Source organism: Labeo rohita, chromosome 9 (genome assembly GCF_022985175.1).
Source record: "Labeo rohita strain BAU-BD-2019 chromosome 9, IGBB_LRoh.1.0, whole genome shotgun sequence".
NCBI classification, from domain to species: domain Eukaryota; kingdom Metazoa; phylum Chordata; class Actinopteri; order Cypriniformes; family Cyprinidae; genus Labeo; species Labeo rohita.
In genome coordinates this window covers 32,968,578-32,993,111 of record NC_066877.1, presented here as the reverse complement: position 1 = coordinate 32,993,111, position 24,534 = coordinate 32,968,578, and the positions used below count along the sequence as shown (strand labels likewise).

Below are 24,534 nucleotides of genomic sequence, written 5' to 3'. Positions count from 1 at the left end.
AATTAGTATACTGTGCAACGTGTGCAATTTTTTAAATACATTGAATGTTCTCAACTGACTGCATGCACTGGAAAAAATATTCAAATGCAAAATATTTTTACTATTTTATTATTTGATTGTTTTGTAGTTAAGTCATGTTTTTTAAACTCAACATAGCATTCAGTATACAAAATAACTGGAGATAAATTAAACATGAAATTAAACATGCATGTAAGTGATGTTATGTGACAGCAGTGTGGCATACTACTATTTGAAATGTTTATTGTTGCATATTTGTACTGCATGAATAATTATTGTTGACGGAAACAATTACAAGACGGAAGCATAAACAAAAAATATTATAGTTTGCAAAAAAAAAGTTATTATTTATAAATGATAGTGTACGTAATTACTAAAATGTGAACAATAACTCCAACTTAAGGTGTTTTCAGTTAATTTTGAATTAATTGAATTAATTAAACTTCTATTTACTACCAGTATTTTCTATCAAAGATATCATAGTGAAGCAAATAATAAATAAATACATAAATCAATAAATAAAAGGTTTAATTGTTAAATTTGGCATCAAATTGATTTTTTTCCCTTTTTTTTCCCGAATGCATCTTAATGATCTTATTGTGAATGATTCATTCATGCATACACTACCAGTCAAAAGTTTTTGAACAGTAAGATTTGAAAGTGTTTTAAAGAAGTCTCTTCTGCTCACCAAGCCTGCATTTATTTAATCAAAAATTGTGGTATTATTGTGAAATATTTTTACTATTTAAAATAGCTGCTTTCTATTTAAAAGTATTTTAAAATGTAATTTTGTGATTTCCTTCAGAAATCATTCAAATATGCTGATTTGCTGTACAAGAAACATTTTTTATTACTATCAATATTTAAAACAGTTGTAAGATTGTAAGATTGTACACTATACCATTCAAAAACTTGGAGTCAGTATAAATGTTTTTATTTTTTTTCAAAAGAAATCAATACTTTAATTTAGCAAGGATTTTTTACATTGATCAAAATTGATGATAAAGACATTTATATGTTACAAAAGATTTCTATTTCAGATAAATGCTGTTCTTCTGAACATTCTATTCCTTAAAGAATCCTGAAAAAATTCTTCTCCGCTTTTTTCAACATAATAATAATAATAAAATAAATGTTTTTGAGCAGCAAATCAGAATATTAGAATGCTAAAAAATCAGCTTAGAAATCACAGGAATAAATTACATTTTAAAATGTAAACAAATAGAAAACAGTTTTTTTTTTTTAAAAAAAAAAATTCAAAATGTTACTGTTTTTGCTGTACTTTGGATCAAATAAATACAGGCTTGGTGAAACTTCTTTTAAAAACATTAAAAAATTATTTGTTTATTTTATTTTCTGTAATTTATTTTTTTCAATAATTTGTTTCAGTGGGATATACACCACAATGTAGAATAAACGATCTGTTGTCACTTCCGTTTTATCGCAACTTTAATTGTGCACACACGTGAGGTGATGTGACAGTACAGTTGAATAATAACTTCATTCAATAAAAATTCATTTTATTGATTTCATTAAATTAATTTATCTTATACTCGTTTTCGATTAAAAAGAGCTACTCAATTTGACATAAAACATTCCATTAACAGAAAACAAATTACAGTTAACTTGTTGTATTTTTTTGGTAGTGTTGTGTTGATTGTCTATTTAAAAATGAATAGTTGGCAGTATTTACTAGTATTGCATTCAGATCATGGCCTCTAGTCTCTGTGTTCCCCAATTCATTCACTCACAGTCTCACTGTTTGCGCTAAAGGCGCAGCTGCATCTTGTGCATGCTAAATGAAAAGGGTGAGCTCTCTTCAACTTAAGTGATGTTTATTAGCTCAGATGAGCTCTCCTGAGGTGGGCTGCTATGGGATCAGACTACTCCCAAAATGATTATATTCACACATTCTCCAAATACTTAAATTACTCTAATGCCATTGAAGATAATGCTTTTGACTGTGCCGAGGTTTGAACCGGTTGCAATGAAAGACGACATCATAAAGGTATCGCATTTGATTTTGTTGTTAATTATGTGTGAAGTGAATGACACATCACAGAACAGGTGCAGCCTGACACAACATTAGTCATATGTTGAATGTAGCTATGCTGGATAACATCTCACTTTATTTTCTTATTTTCATTTATTTATTTATTTTTTTGCCATTTTTTTTGTAGGGATGCACACAGTTTGGGGAGATATGTATTTTATATATATATATTTATATATATATATATATATGTATATATATATATATATATATATATATATATATATATATACACTACCGTTCAAAAGTTTGGGGTCAGTAAGACTTGTAATAGTCTTTAAAGTAGTCTCTTATGCTCATCAAGGCTGCATTTATTTGATTAAAAATAAAAAAAAAAAGTAATATAATATTGCAAAATGTTTTTACAATATAAAATAATGTTTTTTATTTTAACATACTTTAAAATAGAATTTATTCCTGTGATGAAAAGCTGAATTTTTATCAGCTGTTACTCCAGTCTTAAGTGTCACATGATCCTTCAGAAATCATTCTAATATGCAGATTTATTATTAGAATGATCAGTGTTGGATAATATCAACAGTTGTGCTGTCAAATATTTTTTGGAACCTGTAATTTTTTTTTTCAGGATTCTTTCATGAATAACAAGTTTAAAAAGTACAGTGTTTATTCAAAATATAAATATTTTATAACAATGTAAATTATTTATTATTAACTTTTAATAAACTTTTAATTATTAACTTAATACATCCTTGGTGAATAAAAGTATTAATTTCTTAAAAAAAAAAAAGAAACAATAAAAATGTACTGACCCCAAACTTTTGAATGGTAGTGTATATATATATATATATAAAATTTTACATTGCAAATGTGAAATTAAAATAAAATTCTGTTAATCAATTCATGCATAAACAAAAACAACCATAACATCAATATATTTGGTGATTTGCAAATGCAGGTTCAATAATCAGCTCTGATTATGAATCATAAGCTACTTTACATTCACATTTTAGGATTCATAAATACACAAAAAATACTATTTACATATGTTACCTAATGCACATTCACAGAAGAATGTGTGAACTTTGTGCTTTTGCATTTGTGAATCATATTTTTTGAATGTGCATGTGGTAATGTGAATAATATTTTATGGGCATTTGTAAAAAAAATAATTTTAAATTACATTATGCATTTATGAATCTATTATGCATTCATAAATTGAATCATAATCCACTCTTAAATGTTAAAACAATTTAAATGGTCATATTTTGTGAATGTGCATTAGGTAACATATGTAAATAGTATTTTTTGTTTATTTATGAATCCTAAAAATGTAATGTAAAGTAGATTATGATTCATAATCAGTTCCTACATTTTAAAACATTTCAAAATGTGAACTGTGTATTTGTGAATCATATTTTGTTAATGTGCATTAGGTAACGTGAATAGTATTTTTATGGCCATTTTTGAATCATAGAATTTTATATTAAATTAGATCATGCATTTATCAATCTGTTGTGCATTCATAAATTGAATCATAATCAGTTCTTAAATATTAAAAAAATTAAAACTGAACTTTGTTTTTGAGTCAGTTTGTAATTTGTGAATCATATTTTGTGAATGTGAATTAGTTAACACATGTAAATAGTATGTATTTTTATTCATTTTTAAAATGTGTGAACTGTGTGTTTGTACAGCATGTTTTGAATTTGTGAATTATATTTTTGTGAATAAGCATCAGTGAATAGTATATTTGTGAATTGTAATATGTGAACATGAATTAGTTTATGCATTTGTGAATCATAATCTGTGAATATATTCATAGTGATACTATTATCCCGCATGCATTAACTCCTTGGAAACGAATGAGATGTTTTTAGCAGCTTGATTTGCTCATGTGGTGATTGTGTTGGTTGTAGATATCATGTGATGCTTTAATTGGAATCCGGGCAAAATAAAATAGATGCGATTTTGACAGCTCAATGTGTGCTGTGGGAGAGAAGGTTGGGATTAATTGATGCCAGCTTTTCAGGGCTGTTGATTCTCTGCAGTTTTGATTAATGGATGGAAATTGCATGTATATTAATGGAATTCACTTGCGTCCCTGTTCATGCATTTTCACTGTAACCTTGAACTGCATTCACCTGAGAAGCCCTGGAGCCTTAAGCGCCACGGCCTGAGGCTTCGGAGGCCCATAGTGCGAGCTTCATAACATCAATAAAATAACCTCAGCATTCATATCATTATAAGCATGTCCAAATAAATAATTAATTGCATGCATAGCAGTAACCTCCAAGTCTTTGTGCAGCCAGTGAATGATTCACTTTCACTGTCAACATCTTAAGTTTGAACAGCAGTGATGGGCATGAAGCTTTAAGCGGTTGTTTGGCAGGGGAGAGTCATTAGGGTTTCCTGAATAGGATACAGAAACCTGAGAGCATGTGGAGACCTGGATTACACGCTCACATTACACTGACTTTACTGAATAAATCATCACCGTTAGATAAAGCCGGCTTCTCTAGTGTGCTTCAATCATCTCTGTTTGTGCAAACCGTCCATCAAACTCTTCATTTATTCCTGTCAGCAGCAAAACACACTCCTCGGGCTGAACAATTGATGGAGCGTTTGCAAAACGCCCGTTCTCTCTCCATGTTTATGTCTCTTGACATTCAGCAGGTGACCAGCGTTCTGCGAGAGAGCGATTTGGTTTCCTAACAATGGAAACTCAATCACAAAATGGAAGTGCTTTAATTGCTTCAGAGCTCCAATCCCTTGGCCTTCTCTCTCTCTCGCTCTCTTTCTCACTTTCTTTTTTTGTCTTTGTCTTTTTGTAGTGTGCTGTGGTAGAGGTGATGGGAGAAAGAGAGCGGGCCTGGAAGGCCGACAGAGAATACGGAATCTAACACTGAACTGAGAGCTGCTAACTACTGAAAACTGCACATCATCAACAGGTGTGTGTACTGCTGGGTTTGCTGTCTGTTTGTATGATCTGTATGTTTATCTGTCTATCTCTGTTTCCCATCTGTCCATCTTTCTAGCTCTTTATATATGTGATATATTTGGATCTATCTATCAATCTGTCATTCTATCTGCAGTATTTATCATTCTGTCTATTGTTGCATCTATCGCTCTACCGTTCTGTTGTTCTGTCATTTTATCTATCTATCTATCTATCTATCTATCTATCTATCTATCTATCTATCTATCTATCTATCTATCATTCCATCTATTCTATATATCGTTCTATCGTTCTTAAGAGCGATGCATTCGTAACGTTCTATCGTTCTGTTGTTATATCTATTGTTATATCTATCGTTCTATCGTTCTCTCTGTCGTTCTATCATATCGCTTTTTGGCTCTATCTATCTATCTATCTATCTATCTAGCTATCGTTCGTTCTATCTATTGTTTGTTCTATCTATGGTTCTATTGTTCTATCTGTCATTCTATCGTTCTCTCTGTCGTCCTATCATATCGCTTTTTGGCACTATATCTATCGTTCTATCTGTTGTTCTATCATTCTATCATATTGCTCTTTGACACTATATCTATCTGTCTGTCTGTCTATCTGTCTATCTGTCGTTCTCTATCTATCGTTCTATCATTCTGTCATTCTGACTAGCATGCTGTCTGTTGTTCTATATATTGTTTTGTCTATCTATCTGTCTCTGTTGTTCTGTCTATCATTCTATCTGTTGTTCTATTGTATTGCTCTTTGGATCTGTCTGTCTGTCATCTATCTATTTATCTGTCTGTCTGTCTGTTTATCTATCTATTGTTCTTTCTATTCTATCTATCGTTCTGTCTATCTATCGTTCTGTCTGTCTTTCTATATATTGTTTTGTCTATCTATCGTTCGATCTATCGTTCGTTCTGTCTATCGTTTGTTCTATCTATCAATCTATCTGTCGTTCTGTCTATCACTCTGCCTGTCGTTCTATTGTTCTATCTATCGTTCTATCTGTCATTCTATCGTTCTCTCTGTCGTCCTATCATATTGCTTTTTGGCACTATATCTATCGTTCTATCTATCGTTCTATCGTTCTATCTGTCGTTCTATCCATCTGTTGTTCTATCATTCTATCATATTGCTCTTTGACACTATATCTGTCTATCTATCTATCTATCTATCTATCTATCTATCTATCTATCTGTCGTTCTATCTATCGTTCTATTCTTTCATTCTATATATTGTTTTGTCTATCTGTCTATCGTTCTATCGTTTGTTCTGTCTATCGTTCTATCTATCTGTCTATCTATTTATCGTTCTATCGGTCGTTCTATCTGTCGTTCTGTCTGTCGTTCTATCTATCGTTGTATGTGTCGTTCTGTCTGTCGTTCTATCTATCTTTCTATCTGTCGTTCTATTGTTCTTTCTATCATTCTATCATCGCTTTTTGGCACTATATCTATCATTCTATCTATCGTTCTATTGTTCTATCTATCGTTCTATCCGTCGTTCTATCGTTCTCTCTATCATTCTATCATATCGCATTTTGGCACTATATCTAACGTTCTATCTATCATTCTATCTGTCATTGTATCATTCTGTCATATTGCTCTTTGGCACTATATCTATCTGTCTGTATATCTATCTATCTATCTATCTATCTATCTATTTATATCTGTCGTTTTATCTATTGTTCTGTCTATCGTTCTGTCATTCTGTCTGTCATTCTATATATTGTTTTGTATATCTATCTGTCTGTCTGTTGTTCTATCTATCATTCTATCTGTTGTTCTATTGTATCACTCTTTGGGTCTGTCTGTCTGTCATCTATCTATTTATCTGTCTGTCTGTCTGTTTATCTATCTATTGTTCTATCTATCGTTCTGTCTGTTGTTCTGTATTTTGTTTTGTCTATCTATCTGTCTGTCTGTCTGTCTGTCGTTCTCTCTATCATTCTATCTGTTGTTCTATTGTATCGCTCTTTGGTTCTGTCTATCTATCTATCTATCTATCTATCTATCTATCAAGCTGTCTTTGGTTATTTATCCATCTGTAATGTTCATATACTGTATGTATATCAGTTGGAAGGTCATGTCTATCATATTGTACATATGCGTGTGACTGTATCATATATATGCACACATATCAGTATGTATATGTATATATTCTGCCTATCCACCAATCAATACCAGCTTATCAAGATAACGGCTATTTATCTCACTTTCCTTTCATTCACTTGGATTCTTTTGTTTCTTTGTAGTTCTCATCAGTATTCTCGGACTGTGGTAACATTTGACGGGATAATATTAAATCTGGCATTGCTGTAATGCCTTGGCCCATTTGCCAATTAAACGTGTCTCTCGTGAAGAGAGGGAAAGTGTGTTGATTAGACCTTTAGAACACGTCCAATTGCACAGAGACTATAAAACCATGCTGTAACTAAGGCAAGCCAGAGCACGGTTCACGTCCTCTCCCGAGGGATTTCATTGCAAAGTGTCGCCGAGTCTGAGGGAGATGTTGTTCTAATATCGGTGCGTTGTAGCGAAACTCCATAAACGTTTATGGAAATGTAGAGTTTAAATGCAGCTCAGGTCCCTTGCTGTTGAGAGAGAGAGAGAGAGAAAGAAAGAGAGTCATCTCAGGCTTTCATCATTCTCTTCTTAATCTAAAGAGAAAAAAATTCCCAAAACCTCTGCCCTCATTATTGCTCAGTGATGTGTATGTTGTGACAGAGGTAGGACGTGACCTTGCACTCCTCAAAATGGAGTTGTCTGAACAAATGGAAGCTTAAATGAAAGCAGCATTGAACATACATCGGTATTACTTGATGGCTGAACAGTGTAAAGAAGCTCAGGTCAAGACCTGTGTCCTTGATTTAGCATTCAGCGAGAGTTTGAAGTGAAACATCTCTTGTTCATGCTTTTTACAAGACTCTTAAGTCAAGATTGAGAGTGAAGTGAGGCGAGTTTATTCACTCAAGTTCTGTACAGTTGTGACAGTTCTGAATATCTTATACTTAACGGAATCGTTCACACGCACATTTTATAATTGTTTGCTTGCCCTCATGTGCTTTAGAAGACTCATATGAACTACTTTTATGCTACTTATATAATACTTTAATGATCAGTTTGGTGCTTAGATGGAGCTTATTTTCTTTTTTGTAACTTGTCAGATGTGCTTATTGAGAAATATCATTATGTGGTGGTTCAAAATGTACTCTACTGAAAAAAACAGCATGCAAGTTTGACATCACAGGAGAGTGAGTAGATAATGTCTGAAAAAATGCGTATATTACAACTTACAAGTCATAAGAAAATACTGATATTTAAGTCATTAGTCGCAGAAAATCGTAGAAAATCGCAGAAAATCTCAGATAATATTTATTTGATTATTAAGACTGGTGCATTGCATTCAATTACAGTGCACACAAAAAACAATGTTATTTTGCTCAAACTTCATAAGACTCCGAATATAGTGCACAAGTCGTATGGACTTGAGATCAATTTGGTGCCTAAACTGCTTTTTTTATTTTTTGTACCTTTTCAGAATAGCGAATGTATAAAAAATGTCTTGAAAAACACCTATATTACAACTTGCAAATGCGAGTGTTGTTAGTCACTGAAAAGCTTCCTCAGATATCACCTTTTCTTATTCTTTTGAATATTCAGACTGATGCATTGCATTTGATTATGGTGCACATAAACTTTGGCGCTTACATGGTGCATTTTCATTTTTGTGGCTTGTCAGAAGTGCTTATTGAAAGCTGTCATTGTATGGAAGTTAAAAATGTGCTCTACTGAAAAAAAAAATACCAGCATTTTTTAAAATTGCATTTGATTGCGATACACACAAAAACCCATGTTGTTTTGGTCATATGTCTCTCATGTAGCGTCAGAAGACTTGGATATAGAGTTGTATGGACTGCTTTTATGCTACTTATATTATTTTCATGATAAATTGCTTAAATTGTGCTTTTTTTCTGTTGGAATCTTGGTAGATGTATAAAATGTTCAAAATGTGCTCCACAGAAAAAATAACAGCATGCAAGTTTAAAACATCAGGGTGTTTATGTATGGGAAAAAAAAAAAAATGTCTGAATTACAACTTACAAATACAACAACCATTTTTTTTGTGAGGGGAAAACACAGAAATTTAATTTGTTAGTCACTGAAAAGCATCCTACGATAACACATTTTGTTATTAGTCATTACAATCAACTTATGCATCACATTTGATTATGGTGCACATAAAATTGGATGCTTAAATTGTGCTTTTTTTTTTTTTTTTTTTCTTTTTTAATTTTTGTGGCTTGTCAGCTGTGCTTATTGAAAGCTATCATTGTATGGAAGTTAGAAATGTGCTCTGCTGAAAAAATACCAACATTTTTTAAAAACACATTTTGTTATTATTCATTTGAAAATTCACACTGATGCATTGCTTTTGATTATGGTGCACATAAACTTTGGTGCTTAGATTGTGCTTTATATATTTTTGTAGCTTGTCAGATGTATTTTATTGAGAGCTATCATTGTGTGGAAATTGAAAAATGTGCTCTGCTGAAAAAATACCAGCTTTTTATAAATTGCGTTTGATTGCGATACACACAAAAAACAATGTTTTTTTGGTCATATGTCTATCATGTAGCTTCAGAAGACTCAGAATATAGAGCATAAGTTGTATGGACTAATTTTATGCTACTTATGTGTTACTTTTATGATACAGTAAATTGCTTAAATTGTGCTTTTTTCCTTTTTGGAGCTTGGCAGATGTATAAAATGTTCAAAATGTGCTCCACAGAAAAAATAACAGCATGCAAGTTTGAAATATCAGGGTATTTAATGTCTGAAAAAAACAACAACATCTGTATTACAACTTACAAATACAACAACCGTCTTTTTGTAAGGAAAACACTGAAATTTAATTTGTTAGTCATTGAAAAGCATCCTTCCGAAAACATATTTTGTTATAATTCATTAGAATCGACTGATGCATCGCATTTAATTATGGTGCACATACAATTTGGTGCTTAAATGGTGCTTTTTTCATTTTTGTGGCTTGTCGGATGTGCTTATTGAAAGCTATCATTGTATGGAAGTTAGAAATGTGCTTTGCTAAAAAAACCCAGCATTTTTTAATAACACATTTTGTTCATTTGAATATTCACACTAATGCATTGCATTTGATTATGGTGCACATAAAATGGCGCTTAAAGGGTGGTTATCATTGGCTATCATTGTGTGGAAGTTGAAAAATGTGCTCTGCTGAAAAAAATAGCAGCATTTTATAAATTGCATTTGATTGCGATACACACAAAAAACAATGTTGTTTTGGTCATATGTCTCTCATGTAGCTTCAGAAGACTCAGAAGACTTCAGAATATAGAGCATAATTTGTGTGGACTACATTTATGCTACTTATATGTTACGCCTAAATTGTGCTTTTCCTTTTTGGAGCTTGGCAGATGTATAAAATATTCAAAATGTGCTCCACAGAAGAAATAACATAATGAAATAACATGTTTGAAACATCAGAGTAGATAATGTCTGAAAAATGACTGAAAAAACACCTACATACAATACAACAATAGTTTAATAGTTTAAGTTGTTAGTTACTCAAGCTTCCTCCGATATCACATTTTGTTATTATTCATTTGAATATTCAGACTGATGCATGGCATTTGATTGGTGCACATAAAATTTGGTGCTTAAATGGTGCTTTATTCATTTCTGTAGCTTGTCAGATGTGCTTAAGACCCATCATTGTGTGCTACTTATGTGTTACTTTTATGATAAATTGCTTAAATTGTGCTTTTTTTCCTTTTTGGAGTTTAGGGTTGGTAGATGTGTAAACTGTTCAAAATGTGCTCCACAAAAAAAATAACAGCATGCAGGTTTGAAACATCGGAGTAGATAATGTCTGAAAAATGTCTGGAAAAAACGTTTGTATTACAGCTACCAAATACAGCAACAGTTTTGTGTAAGGAAAACACTGAAATTTAAGTTGTTAGTCACTGAAAAGCTTCCTCAGATAACACATTTTGTTATTAATTAAAATCGACTGATGCATTGCATTTGATTGGTGCACATAAAATTTGGTGCTTAACTGGTGCTTTTTCCATTTTTGTAGCTTGTCAGATGTGCTTGAGAGCCATCATTGTGTTGAAGTTAAAAATTTGCACTGCTGAAAAAATACCAGCATTTTTAAAATTGCATTTGATTTCAATACACACAAAAACCAAAGTTGTTTTGGTCATATGTCTGTCATGTGGCTTCAGAAGACAGAATACAGAGCATAAGTTGGACTACTTTCATGCTACTTATTGGTTACTTTTATGATAAATTGCTTAAATTGTGCTTTTTTCCGTTTTGGAGTTTGGTAGATGTGTAAAATGGTGAAAATGTGCTCCACAAAAAAAATAACAGCATGTGTTTTGTTGAGAGCTATCATTGTGTGGAAGCTGTTGTATTTGTAAGTTGTAATACAGATGTTTTTTTTCCCCCAGACATTATATATCCTGATGTTTTAAAATTGCATTCTGTTATTTCTTCTGTGGAGAACATTTTGAACACTTCACACATCTGCCAAACTCCAAAAAGGAAAAAGCACAATTTTAAGCTATTTATCATGAAAGTAACATCTAAATAGCATTAAAATAGTCCATACAACTTGTGCTCTATATTTTGAGTCTTCTGAAGTTACATGAGAGACATATAACCTAAACTACATTGATTTTTTTTTTTTTGTGTGCATTGCAATCAAATGCAATTTAAAAAATGCTGGTATTTTTTCAGCAGAGCACATTTCTAAAAATTTTGTGTGAGGAAAACACTGAAATTTAGTTGTTAGTCACTCAAAAACTTCTCTGATAACACATTTTGTTATTATTTATTTAAATATTCAGACTGATGCATTGCATTTGATTATGATACACATAAAATTTGGTGCTTAACTGGTGCTTTTCCCATTTTTGTAGCTTGTCAGATGTGCTTGAGAGCCATCATTGTGTTAAAGTAAAAAATTTGCACTGCTGAAAAAAACAGCATTTTTAAAATTGCATTTGATTTCAATACACACAAAAACCAAAGTTGTTTTGGTCATATGTCTGTCATGTGGCTTCAGAAGACTAAGAATACAGAGCATAAGTTGGACTACTTTCATGCTACTTATGTGTTACTTTTATGATAAATTGCTTAAATTGGGCTTTTTTTTTTCCTTTTTGGAGCTTGGTAGATGTGTAAAATGTTCAAAATGTGCTCCACAGAAAAATAACGGCATGCAAGTTTGAAACGACCTGAGAGTGAGTGAGTGGATAAAGTGTGAATTTTCATTCTTTGGATGAACTATTCCCTTAAAAGCTATGCTAGTATGAGCACCATTTTTATTTTTAAGCAAATGCGAACCGCTCCAAGAGATGCCGTTTTCTTCCAAATGGGAACTATAACAGGATGAAATGCAAGAGTTTTGTTGAAGTATGACTGTGATATTCCTCTCCACTCGGTGGAGACTTTTTCAAACGGCAGAGTTGTGTTTTACTTTGTTTGACAGGGTATTTTTTGCAAGGCTATTGATCCTTTTCAGGAACGGAGCGCCTTCTCTTGCACTAAAGCCATTTTAGAGTTATCTGCAAGTCATTTCTCTGTGCTCTTGGTGGGGGCTTGTGTTTGTGAAGTGAAATCTTATTAGGGGAGGCATGAAACGAACCGCTTCGAATCATAATTCACGGTCACAGCAAGAGATTCATTCAGTGTAGAGCTTTACAACTGCTTTATGTGTCTCTGGTGCCTAGATGGTGCAATTAAAGAGTCTAACTGATCAATAAGAGGGCATATGTCTACTCCTAAGTGACTTTAAAAACTCGAAAGTTGGCTATAACACAAATAAAAATATAAAAGTATGCTCAGGAGATTTTTTTTAACAACTGCACTCATTAGTTTATGGTCGATCTCTTGTGGTACAACTGGTTTCTCTTACAAAACTAATAATGTAATCATCGGATCTGTTACAAAACCTAGTTAGCTGCCTACATTGGCAGCATTTTAAGACAAGATTTTAAAGAAAATGTTTTTGAGTATGAAAAATTCTGTAATTTATTTTAATATATTAATTATTTAAATGAATGATGTAATAATAATGCATATATAATTAAAGTATTATTGTATGTTTTATATTAGAATTTAAATAATAGATCATTAATATGCTCATTAATATTATTTATTTACATTCATATTTATTTTTATTTATCTATTTGTTTATTCCTAATTATGTAAGGTGAAGCAAATGCTTTTTGATATCCCCTACTCAGTGTATAGGGAGCAGTGGACACTTCACAGGGAGCATGTGAATTGGAACACATGCTGTGGTCAGTTTTGAACTTGCTGGTCTTAAATTACCAGTTTGCTGAGGTTGAGTTGCTGTCAAAGGATTACACTGCTGTTCTGCTGTGAACCCTTGAATGAAGGAGGATTAGAGGAGGACTTAACAGCAAACTTAATTATAAACAAACTGTTTTTCTGCACCACAAAGCTTTATCTATCACCTCTTAAGTCAGGACTTAGCAGGGCAGGAAAAATGTGTTTGTGGCTGATCTCAGCGGGAATAGGAAAGTGCAGCAAACACACACTGCAGGGCTTGTAATGTGCACCCATGTAGTGGACAGCAGTTACCTGAGTTATCTACCGTTATTATGTTGTGCATCTGACATGAAAACCTTAAAGCAATAATTCATCCAAAAATGAAAATTCTGTCATAATTCACTGACCCTCATGTCGACCTTTTTGCTGAGAAATGTTTAAGGAGAATTTTTCTTTAATGCAGCCTTTAAAAAATTGTATTCAGGAAACTTATTTGTATTTATTTGTGTTTTCATGCCTTATTTTTGCTCTTTAGAAGTAATTTACAAAATAATTAACAAAAATAAAAAAAAAAACTGAAATAAATACATTGCATAAGTATTCATACCCTTAATGCAGTTCTTAGTTGAAGCACCTTTACAGCCTCGAGTCTTTTTGGGTGTGATGCAACAAGCTTTGCAAATCTGCATTTGGCAATTACCTGCCATTCTTCTCCTCACCTCTTCACCTCTCAAGCTCTGCCAGCTTGGATGGGGGCTGGCAGGCATTTTCAGGTTTCTCCAGAAATGTTTGATTGTGTTCAAGACCAGGCTGTGGCTGGGCCACTCAAGGACATTCACAGAGTTGTCTATAAGCTACTCTTTCTGTGTGCTTAGGGTCATTGTCCTGTTGGAAGGTGAACCTTCTGCCCAGTCTGAGGTTTTGAATGCTCAGCACTAGATTTTCATTAAGGCTTTCTCTATATTTTGCCGTGTTGAACTTTTCTTCCACTCTGATGAGTCCTTCAATCCCTGCCGCTGAAAAACAGCCCTACAGCATGAGGCTGCTACCAGCACACTTTACTGTTGGGATGCTACTGTGCAGATGATGAGCAGTGGCTGGTTTCCTCAATACATGATGCTTAGAATTGAGATTCATCATACCAGAGAATATTGTTTCTCACAGTCTGAGAGTTCTTTAGGTGCTTTGTTGCAAACTCTAAGTGTGTTTTCATGTGTCTTCACTGAGGAGAGGATTGAGTTTGGCCACCCCGTCATAAAGGCCGGATCAGTGGATTATTGCAGTGATGTTTGTCCTCCTGCAAGTTTCTCCCATCAGAATGTATGATCATGGAGCTCAACTAGAGTGACCATCAGCTTCTTGATCACCAGTCAAAGTAAAGCCCTTCACCATGAATTGCTCAGTTTGGCCAGAAGGCCAGCTCTAGGAAGAGTCCTAGTTGTTCCAAGCATCTTTCATAATGGATAATGGAGGCTACATGCTTCTGTGAACCTCATCTGAACTCTTCCCCAGATCTGTGCCTTGACACAATCCTATCTCTGAGCTCTACAGGCAGTTATTTGACCTCAGGGCTTGGTTTTTGCTCTGCTATGCATTTTCAACTTTTTTTTGCACTTTTATTGAGAAGTGTGCGTCTTTCCAAAGCATACTCGTTCAAATGAATTTGCCACAGGTTAACTCCACTTGAAACATAGTAACATCAGCATAATGAATGATCCTGAGCTAAATTTCAAGTGTGCTAGAAAAGGGTATGAATACTTATGCAATGGTATTTCTTATAAATTTGCAGAGCTGTTACAAGCCTGTTTTTTGCTTCGTCGTTATGTTGTATGGAGTGTAGATTGATGTGGAAAAAAAGTTATTTAAAGCAGCTTAACATAAGGCTGCAACATAAAATGTAAAAAGATATGGAGTATGAATACTTTCGCAAGGTGCTGTACTTGCATATTTAACTTTATATTGAGCTTTGCAGTAACATAGTTTACATTTTGACAGTGTAAACAAGCAAGAAGTTAAAATTTGCTATGCAAAGTTGTTGCAGTTGCAAATGTTTTGGTACTCACATGTTTGTTTGTTTTTGTTTGTTTGCATTGGAACAACACAAAAAGAACAGAAGAAAAGTCAAATCTGATACAATTCCACACAGAACCCAATAAATGCACTTGACAAAATTATTGGCACCCTTAACTGGAATTTTGGACCATTCTTCTTTTGCAAACTGCTCCAGGTGGTTCAGATTTAAAGGATGCCTTCTCTTAACTGCTGTTTTGAGATCTCTTCACAGATGTTCTAGGGAATTCAGATTTGGACTCATTACTGGCCATTTCAGAACTCTCCAGCGCTTTGTTTGTAATCATTTCTGAGTGCTTTTTGAAGTGTGTTTCGGGTCATTGCCCTGCTGGAAGATCCATGATCCATGATCCATGATGCAGCTTTCTGACACTGGCCCCAGAATTCTTTTGTAATCATCAGATTTCATGATACCGTTCACACAGTCAAGGCATCTAGTACAGCAAAGCAACCCAAAAGACATCTTTGAACCTCCACCATGTTTGACTGTGGGGACTGTGTTCTTTTCTTTGAAGGCCTCATTTCTTTTTCTGTAAACAGTACCATGATGTCCTTTACCAAAAAGCTCTACTTTTGTCTCATCTGTCCACAGTACGTTCTCCCAGAAGGACTGTGGTTTTGTCACATAAGTTTTGTCAAACTCCAGACTTGCTTTTTTATGCCTTTGTGTCAACAGTGGTGTCCTCTTGGGTCTCCTACCCTAGTGTTCCTTTTCATTCAGATGGTGATGGATAGTGCAAGCTGACACTGTTGTACCCTGTGTCTGTAGATCAGCTTGAATTTGTTTGGAAGGTTCTTTATTCACCATTTGAACAATTCTTTGTTGTAATTTTTCATAAATTTTGCTAAATACAAATGATAGGAACATCACATGCTTGAAAAGCAATTATTTCTTATAATTTTGACAAGGTGCCAATAATTTTGTTCTCTGTGAAATTTTATGAAGTTTAATTTTTCTCTCTGTTTTTTTTTTGTGTTGTTGCAGTGCAAACAAAAACACGTGAATACCAAAACATTTGCAATTGGAACAATTTTCTGAGGGAAGTGTTGCATTTTTTTTTGCCAGATTTGCAAGGATGCCATTCTCAGATGCCTGTCGGTGTGGCGTCACACCGACGGAGGCCGTTCCCACGATAGTTGATTGACATGAGCGTCTTACCTCAGACCCGCCTTAAATCAGCTGTAACAGTTCCACCTCCACTGTTTCGAATACCGGAGCAGGGATGTAAATTCCCTGTAATATCTCTGATTGAGCGATTGAGGTGTTGTGTTGCTGGAAGCCACTGAAGATCCAGTGGGTTACATTTGTTTGTGAAAGGAATGCACCTCCCGATCTACATAAACGCGTCTTTGTTCGTGCAATTCATTTATGATCCAGCATCACCTACAGCAAAAGTGAGTATAAGGTTTTTTTTTTATGAATCTCTGCAATTACCTTTCCTAATGACGTGCTAGTTAGCAAGTTTAGCGGTGAAACGCGACTAAATGCGGCTAAAGTAAACAGGCTCGTCACTCCACAGAGAGAAGAGAGGGGCGGGGCGAGCAGAGCTCATTAACATTTAAAGTAGCCTCGACCAGAACAGGATGATTTTTGCAGAGCTGATTTTGACAAGGTCAAAAGGGTGTTGTTTTACACAACAATTGAGAATTTTTAATCAAAGTATATTATGGACTTTTCATTAAGACCTTAAAGAATCATATCAACTTATGGAAAATGGGCATCCGATGACCCCTTTAATTGTCCAGGCCGATAATCGGTCAACCCCTAGTTTGAATGACTCATGCACTGCAGTCAAAGTCTTTATGTTAGTAACATAGTGATATTTACCTCTGTTTCACACATAAAGTTATCACTTGACTTCTCAAGACTTGTAATATAGTACAGAAGTCATATGAACTGCTGTTTTGGTTCTTTTATGGTGTGCTTTTGTCATTTTGGAGCTTGATCAGTCGTATAACAAGCATTATGAAAATTCTTTAGAAATTGTCCTGAAGTGAGAAAATAATGACAAGTTTAATTTTTGGGTCAACTGCTCCTTTAATTTGCAATTTGATTTAAAACGTTTTTTTTTAAAGATTTTCTTATTATAAGCAAATTAGAGTCTTTATTGGATGTCAGAGGAAGTCACTGGCTCTTTTATGAAGTGTACGTTCATTTATTTCAATAAGAACATGAGTGCTGTCTTATTCGCTTCAATTATACAGCTCTATGACCCAAAACCTGCTCATTTGGTTCATTCATAAATCTTAATGAGTGGCAATCTGTCTTGTCTTTTTGGTTCTTTTTCCCCAGGGTCTGCCTTTACCTTCCTGATGGTTGATTACCGTGACTTTTTCAGCATCAAGGTCATCACGGGAGAATGAAGATCTAGACACATCTTGATGGTAATTGCACAGGACCGAACGCATCGCAACAAGTAAACATATGCCGTTACGTTAGCCAGGAATCCTCCGTCGATCCGAAATGGAGCTTGATGATAACTGTAATTTCTTCTGCTGTGCATTGATTGTGTGTCAACATGACTTTTCGACTGTGGTAATTCCCGCACATTGTGTTACAAAGAAAATGAATCCGTCTTTCTTATCCACATTCTCGTCTGGCCGGCGCATTATGTGGGATTAATTCTGATTTGTGAGACATGGCAGAGAGACTGAACGTGACTCAGATTGATGGGTTCAGAGGGAAATAGATCTTTAAGCATTGTCTAATGAAGACAAATTAGCAGTTGGAGTTGATGGAGGTCGGTGAAGGATCACGGTGCGTTAGGAAGTGAATGATGGCTCGACGATCACTTATACCAATGCCATTTTCATCAGACGTTCACTTAGAGCACAAGACCTTACCTCGCTTCTGATTAGAAAGTAATGCCACGGTCATGTGATGGTTAATCAGTCGCAGCAGAGGCTGGATAAGCGGTTTTATAGCATGGATGTCTCTTTGATTCAAAGATGAAATGGTTTTTATGCCTATTTGTGTGGTCTGACATTACATTAAAGGAGAAGTTCACTTCCAGAACAGAAGTTTACAGATAATTTACTCACCCCCTTGTCATTCAGGATGTTCATGTCTTTCTTTCTTCAGTAGTAAAGAAATTGTTTTTTGAAGAAAACATTTCAGGATTTCTCTCCATATAGTGGACTTATATGGTGCCTGTGAGTTTGAACTTCCAAAATGCAGTTTAAATGCAGCTTCAAAGGGCTCAGAGGGATCCCGGCCATTAAAGAAGGGTCATATCTAGCGTAACGATTGGTTATTTTCAAAAAAAAAAAAAAAAAAAAAGCAATTTATATACTTTTTAACCTCAAATGCTTGTCTTGTCTAGCTCTGCGTGTACTGTGTATTCCGGTACACATTCCGGTACATTCTCATTTTCTTCTCCAACTTCAAAATTGTCCTACATCGTTGCTTCCCACTGCCTGGCTGCCATTGGTTGGTCTAAGAGATAGCTCCGCCCCCCCCCACACTCACACCATTGGTTGAGCCTGTATTGGGCTGGTTGAAGAAATGAGCATTGTTTCAATAAGTAATAAATGTTTACACTACTTAGGAGAATTACTTAGGAGAATTAATTTTCTTACACCATATTTGACCCTGGACAACAAAACCAGTCATAACCCTGGTAAAAATAACAGCATATGCTGGTAGGTATGTTTTGATGCTGGTTTAAGCTGGTCCTTAGCTGGTTTATGCTGTCCTTGACCAGCAACATGACCAGCATAAACCAGCTAAGGACCAGCTTAAACCAGCATCAAAACATACCTATCGGCATAATCAGTTTTTTTCACCAGGGAAGTCAAATTTTTTTTTAAACTTTTATTCTGAGGGTGCAAAATAATCAAAACATTGAGAAAATCACCTTTAAAGTTGTGCAAATGAAGTTCTTAGCAATGCATATTACTAATCAAAAAATAAGTTTTGATATATTTAGTGTAGGAAATGTACAAACTATCTTCATGGAACATGATCTTTACTTAATATCCTAATGATTTAATAATGAACCCATATCCTATTGCTACAGTACAGATACTTACTTACAACTGATTTTGTGGTAAAGGGTCACATATATACTATTAAATTTATTTTGAATGGCCTGTTTTTATATTTTGATATAGTTTCAATTTTAGTTTTAGTAATTGTGGTACTTATTTATTTATTTATTTATTTCATTTAAGTTTTAGGTTTAATCATGTTAGTACTTCCACTTTTTATTTCAGTTTAGTTGTGGAGACATTTCAATTTTTCATTTAAGTTTCTATGACTTTCTTAAGTTTTAGACGTTGTGAAAATTCTATTTTAATAGTTTTAGTTACCAGTAACAACACTGCTCCATTTCTAGGTGACAAATTAAATGTAAGTAAATGAGTGACACTGATCATATGACTCTTTGTACTGAAGATCAGATGTTTTGCTTCCACTGAAGCACAAAATGCTCTTTGAAGTATCTCAAATAATGCAGAATTTTGATCTTGTTCATCAGGTTTGGTTCTCATTATTTCCAGTCCCGCTGTCATTAAAACAAATTATTTTGGAATGTATAATTTTTCAGTTAAATTTTTAACCAAATACTTTTTCTGATTCAATTAAATAATGAAAATGCAAAATAACCTTTGAGCCTTTGGGAATCTGAAAATGCAGAAATGAATGTCTTTTGCATTTCCAGCTTCAACCACATGGAGTCAGTGTGATGTTTGTGAGAGTCATTGCCTCACAGTTCTTTTTTGGGGTTTCAAGAGCCTCCCCTGGTGGGAAACACGTCCTTTAGAGAGATGCATGCTTCAGAATTGTGTAGTAAGTGATTTTAAATGTGTGAAATGTTAAAGTTTATTTTTTGCTGTACCTTCAGGCTCTTCATACAGCCTCTTGAGATCTTTAAATCAACATGAAATCAAAACTGATCCTGTTTACTTTGTGAATACATGCTGCTGGTCTTATTGTGCATGTTATTCCAAAGATTTATCGTTGGAAAGATATATTTTGATCCAAAGATTCCAAAGATATTCCCAAAAATTATTTTTGGAATTTTTAATCAAAATATGTAACAATTGCTGTGCATCTGAAACAACTGACAAATTCAATCATCTGACTCTTTTCTGGTATATATTAACACCCACTCTTCCACTCTTCACAATCCAATCAATCTTCAGTGGATAACATCAACTCCTGCCATACATTTCACTTGGAAAACCATTAGATTATGGAAGAAAAATAGGTTGCGACTCATAATGACTTCATGGATCATATCATAACAATCCTCAATGCATTGAGGCGTTCGGCAGTGTTGTAAATTTTATGCAGATTTTTGTAAATGATCAAATCAGACTGATTTGCCTCTAAAAACTGCCTGAGTTTTGTCCATTAAGTGATTTGGTGTTGATTGCATGCATTAGCAAATGTCTTGGAAACGAGCGAATGAACAAGCGATGTAAACAAATGATTTTTTTTGCATTCATTATGTTCAAGCCCATATTCCCTGATGTCAGAGAACGATATCAGATGTCTTATTTCTGGCCGTGTCTGTCATCTCATAGCTTTGATAAGAAGCTTCTCATGTTTTCTGTCAGAATTTTCTCAGCTCTGTGTCGTCTGAAGTAGGGCAAAATATTCTCTGTCATTTCAATGATCAGAAAAGAAAAGAAGGTGAAGAACTGTCCCACATTGTGTGGCGGTGATGGCCTCATGTAAAGAACGTATGTAGGTCACGCCTTGGTCCTTGTCGTGACTCTTTCATCACTTGACTGTTATATTTAGCTTCTCTTTTGGAGATTTTTAGGGCTGAGATTGGGTGTCAGCACTGACGGTCGGATACGACCTGCCGAGGCTAAATATACTTTCTGTTTCTGTGAATGTTGGTTTATGATCTTGCATCAGGCATTCTGGGATCTCTGAGCGGTAATCGACACTTGTGATATACAGAACCTCTGCACAGACTTGAGGGAGGTGATATAAGCAAAAATTCTTGCCATATTCTTTCCAAAAAATTCATCAGTGTTGATGTAAAACGCTGTTCTTTTGAACTTTCTATTCATCAAAGAATCCTGAAAAAAAAGTGTCATGCTGCCAAAAAATATGAAGCAGCACAATTGTTTTTAGCATTGATAATGATAAAATGTTTCTTGTACAGTTAATCAGCATATTAGAAGGATCATGTGACACTAAAGACTGGAGTAATGATGCTGAAAATAAAGCTTTGCATCACATGAATAAATTACATTTTAAAATCTGTTATTATAGAAAACAGTTAAGTTTGTAAGTATTTTTAATATAGTTTAAATAATTACATAATTACATCACTAAATGTATGGTGGTTGGCATATCAGACATTTACAGTTGATGTCAAAACTTTACATATACTTTGCAGAATCTGCAAAATAAGAGGGATCATACAAAATGCATGTTATTTTTTTATTTAGTACTGACCTGAATGAGATATTTTGCATAAAAGACGTTTACATATAGTCCACAAGAGAAAATAATAGTTGAAATGACCCTGTTCAAAAGTTTACATGCACTTGATTCTTAATACTGTGTTGTTACCTGAATGATCCACAGCAGTGTTTTTTTTTGTTTAGTGATAGTTGTTCATGACTCCCTTGTTTGTCCTGAACAGTTAAACTGCCCGCTGTTCTTTAGAAAAATCCTTTAAGTCCCACAAATTATTTGGTTTTTCGGCATTATTGTGTATTTGAACCCTTTTCAACAATAACTGTATGATTTTGAGATCCGTCTATTCACACTGAAGACAACTGAGGGAATCATATGCAACTATTATGGAAGGTTCAAATGCTCACTGATGCTTCAGAAAGAAAACACGTTGCATTAAGAGCCGGGGGGTGAAAACTTTTTTAAATGAAAAAAATATGATATTTAGTCAAAATAAGAAAAATGCACACATCAACACTCATTCTGTTCAGAAGTTTTTACCCCCCCAGCTCTTAATGCATTGTGTTTCCTTCTGGAGCATCAGTGAGCGTTTGAACCTTCTGTAATAGTTGCATATGAGCCCCTCAGTTGTCCTCGGTGTGAAAAGATGGATCTCAAAATCATAGAGTCACTGTTGGAAAGGGTTCAAATACACAAAAATGCTGAAAAACCAAAGAATTTGTGGGACCTGAAGGATTTTTCTAAGGAACAGTGGGCAGTTTAGGGTTAGGTTACTGTCCAGGACAAACAAGGGAGTCATGAACAACTATCACTAAACAAAAAAAAACACAGCTGTGGATCATTCAGGTAACAACACAGTATTAAGAATCAAGTGTATGTAAACGTTTGAACAGGGTCATTTCAACTATTATTTTCTCATGTGGACTATATGTAAACGTCTTTTATGTGAGATATCTTATTCAGGTCAGTACTAAATAAAAAATAACATGCATTTTGTATGATCTGTCTTATTTTGGTAAAATAATTAACATTTTGCAGATTCTGCAAAGTGTATGTAAACTTTTGACCTCAACTGTATAAAGACATTTTGGACACCTCTTTATTATGAGTATTTTTCACATTGCATTTTTTTCATTACTATATTTTTTCTATAAAATATGGCAATGATTATAGCGACAAACATGAAATCATCATCAATGTTTCAGTGCTGCAATTTGTCGGATGTCTTGAGATGTCTGGTACACACTTAACTACTTATCATCCATGCATACTTGTATAAATGTGTGGCTAGAAGCACCTTGAATGTCTTTTGAAGCTTGTATGATTAGTATGGCTTAAAAATATTGAATATTTTAATATATTTAATGTAGTTAAATATATTAAATACATTTTTTAAAACAAATTTTGTTTAATGTTTCAGCCCTAGTATTGCTCACCACAGACTGATCTTTTTAAAGCTGCTGTTTTCCATTTGTTCCTTCCATAGTTTTGTGACACACAGATCTTGTTTTCTCGTAATTCACTGGTTTCAAATCGATGTCTCTTGCCATTATGTGTGACGGCACCCAAAACAGCAGGATTTTCCACAGAATGTTCCAGGAGATGGCAGATTGTTATCTTGTTTGAGTTTTGAGTGCAGGAGACACCTGTGTATGTGTGTGTGTGTGTGGGCAGCCAGGACTCCTGACATGCAGCCGTCATGTGGGTTAATCTCAGGAGATGAGTGTGTGCGACAGCCAGCTGTAATGAAGCACCTGACGTGAGTCCTCCAAACGTGAAGGTGTTTTTCACAGTAATTTGTCCAGCGCTCCATTGGGTCCTCCTGTCCTGTAAAATTAGTGTGTTTCAAGTCAGCGTCATCCATGTTTACAGCACAGAGCGCAGTCGAGTCCGTTATGTTATACAATCTGTGTCTGTTTCACACAGTGAGCGTAACTGCGACGGCATGTGTGCGGTGAGCTTTCGCACTGACAGCGCTTCTGCTGCGTAACACAGCTGCGCCTCTGTATGGAAAATAAAGTGATTTCTGGGTTACCACATTAAAGCAAGTTCACTTAATCTGACTTACTTTGGGATCTAAACCGTGGTATGTTTGTGTCAGAAATGTGAGTAACACCATGAGTACTAGTGAAAGCTGGTTACTACTATAACAAGCAGTACTGGCCTGGGTAGTAACTGATACACATAATCTGGATTACATAATCAGATTCCAAAAACTAGTACTCGTAACTGGATTATATTACATTTTAAAATGCTCATAATCAGATGACAGTGTCTTTTTTTATGAAATACGTGATTTCATATTCATAAAATTATATTGTATTGCATTACGTTCTATATTACAGTGTGTTGCTGTGTTTTATGGCAAACTGGCGAACACAAAAAATTGTACAGTGACAATAATGAACTATTGCTTAAAGGGGTCATCGGATGCCCATTTTCCACAAGTTGATGTGATTCTTTAGGGTCTTAATGAAAAGTCTATAATATACTTTGGTTAAAAATTCTCAATGGTAGTGTAAAACAAAACCAAATCATCCTGTTCTGGTCAAGGTTGCTTTAAATGTTAATGAGCTCTGCTCGCCCCTCTCTTCTCTCTGTGGAGTGACGAGCCTGTTTACTTTAGTCACGTTTTTAGCCACAAAACTTGCTAACTAGCACGTTATTAGGAAAGGCGATCGCAAAGATTCATTAAAAAAAAAAAAAAAAAAAAAACCTTATACTCACTTCTGCTGTAAGTAGGGATGTTAAC

The 24,534-nt window shown here is 34.4% G+C and overlaps 1 protein-coding gene across 2 annotated transcripts in view; it reads left to right on the top strand.

Moving 5' to 3' along the window:
* Window positions 1–4,584: 4,584 nt before the first annotated feature.
* The window catches only part of xirp2b (xin actin binding repeat containing 2b), a 134,259-nt gene continuing 114,309 nt past the window's right edge, over window positions 4,585–24,534 (top strand). The window contains exons 1-3 of one of the 2 annotated variants that reach the window (XM_051119185.1): window positions 4,586–4,705; window positions 4,864–4,980; window positions 17,694–17,785. The gene's annotated coding sequence lies outside the window, so the exon portion shown is untranslated. Of the gene's footprint in view, window positions 4,981–17,693; window positions 17,786–24,534 lie in introns of both variants that reach the window. The other variant, XR_007828419.1, reaches the window with a different exon arrangement.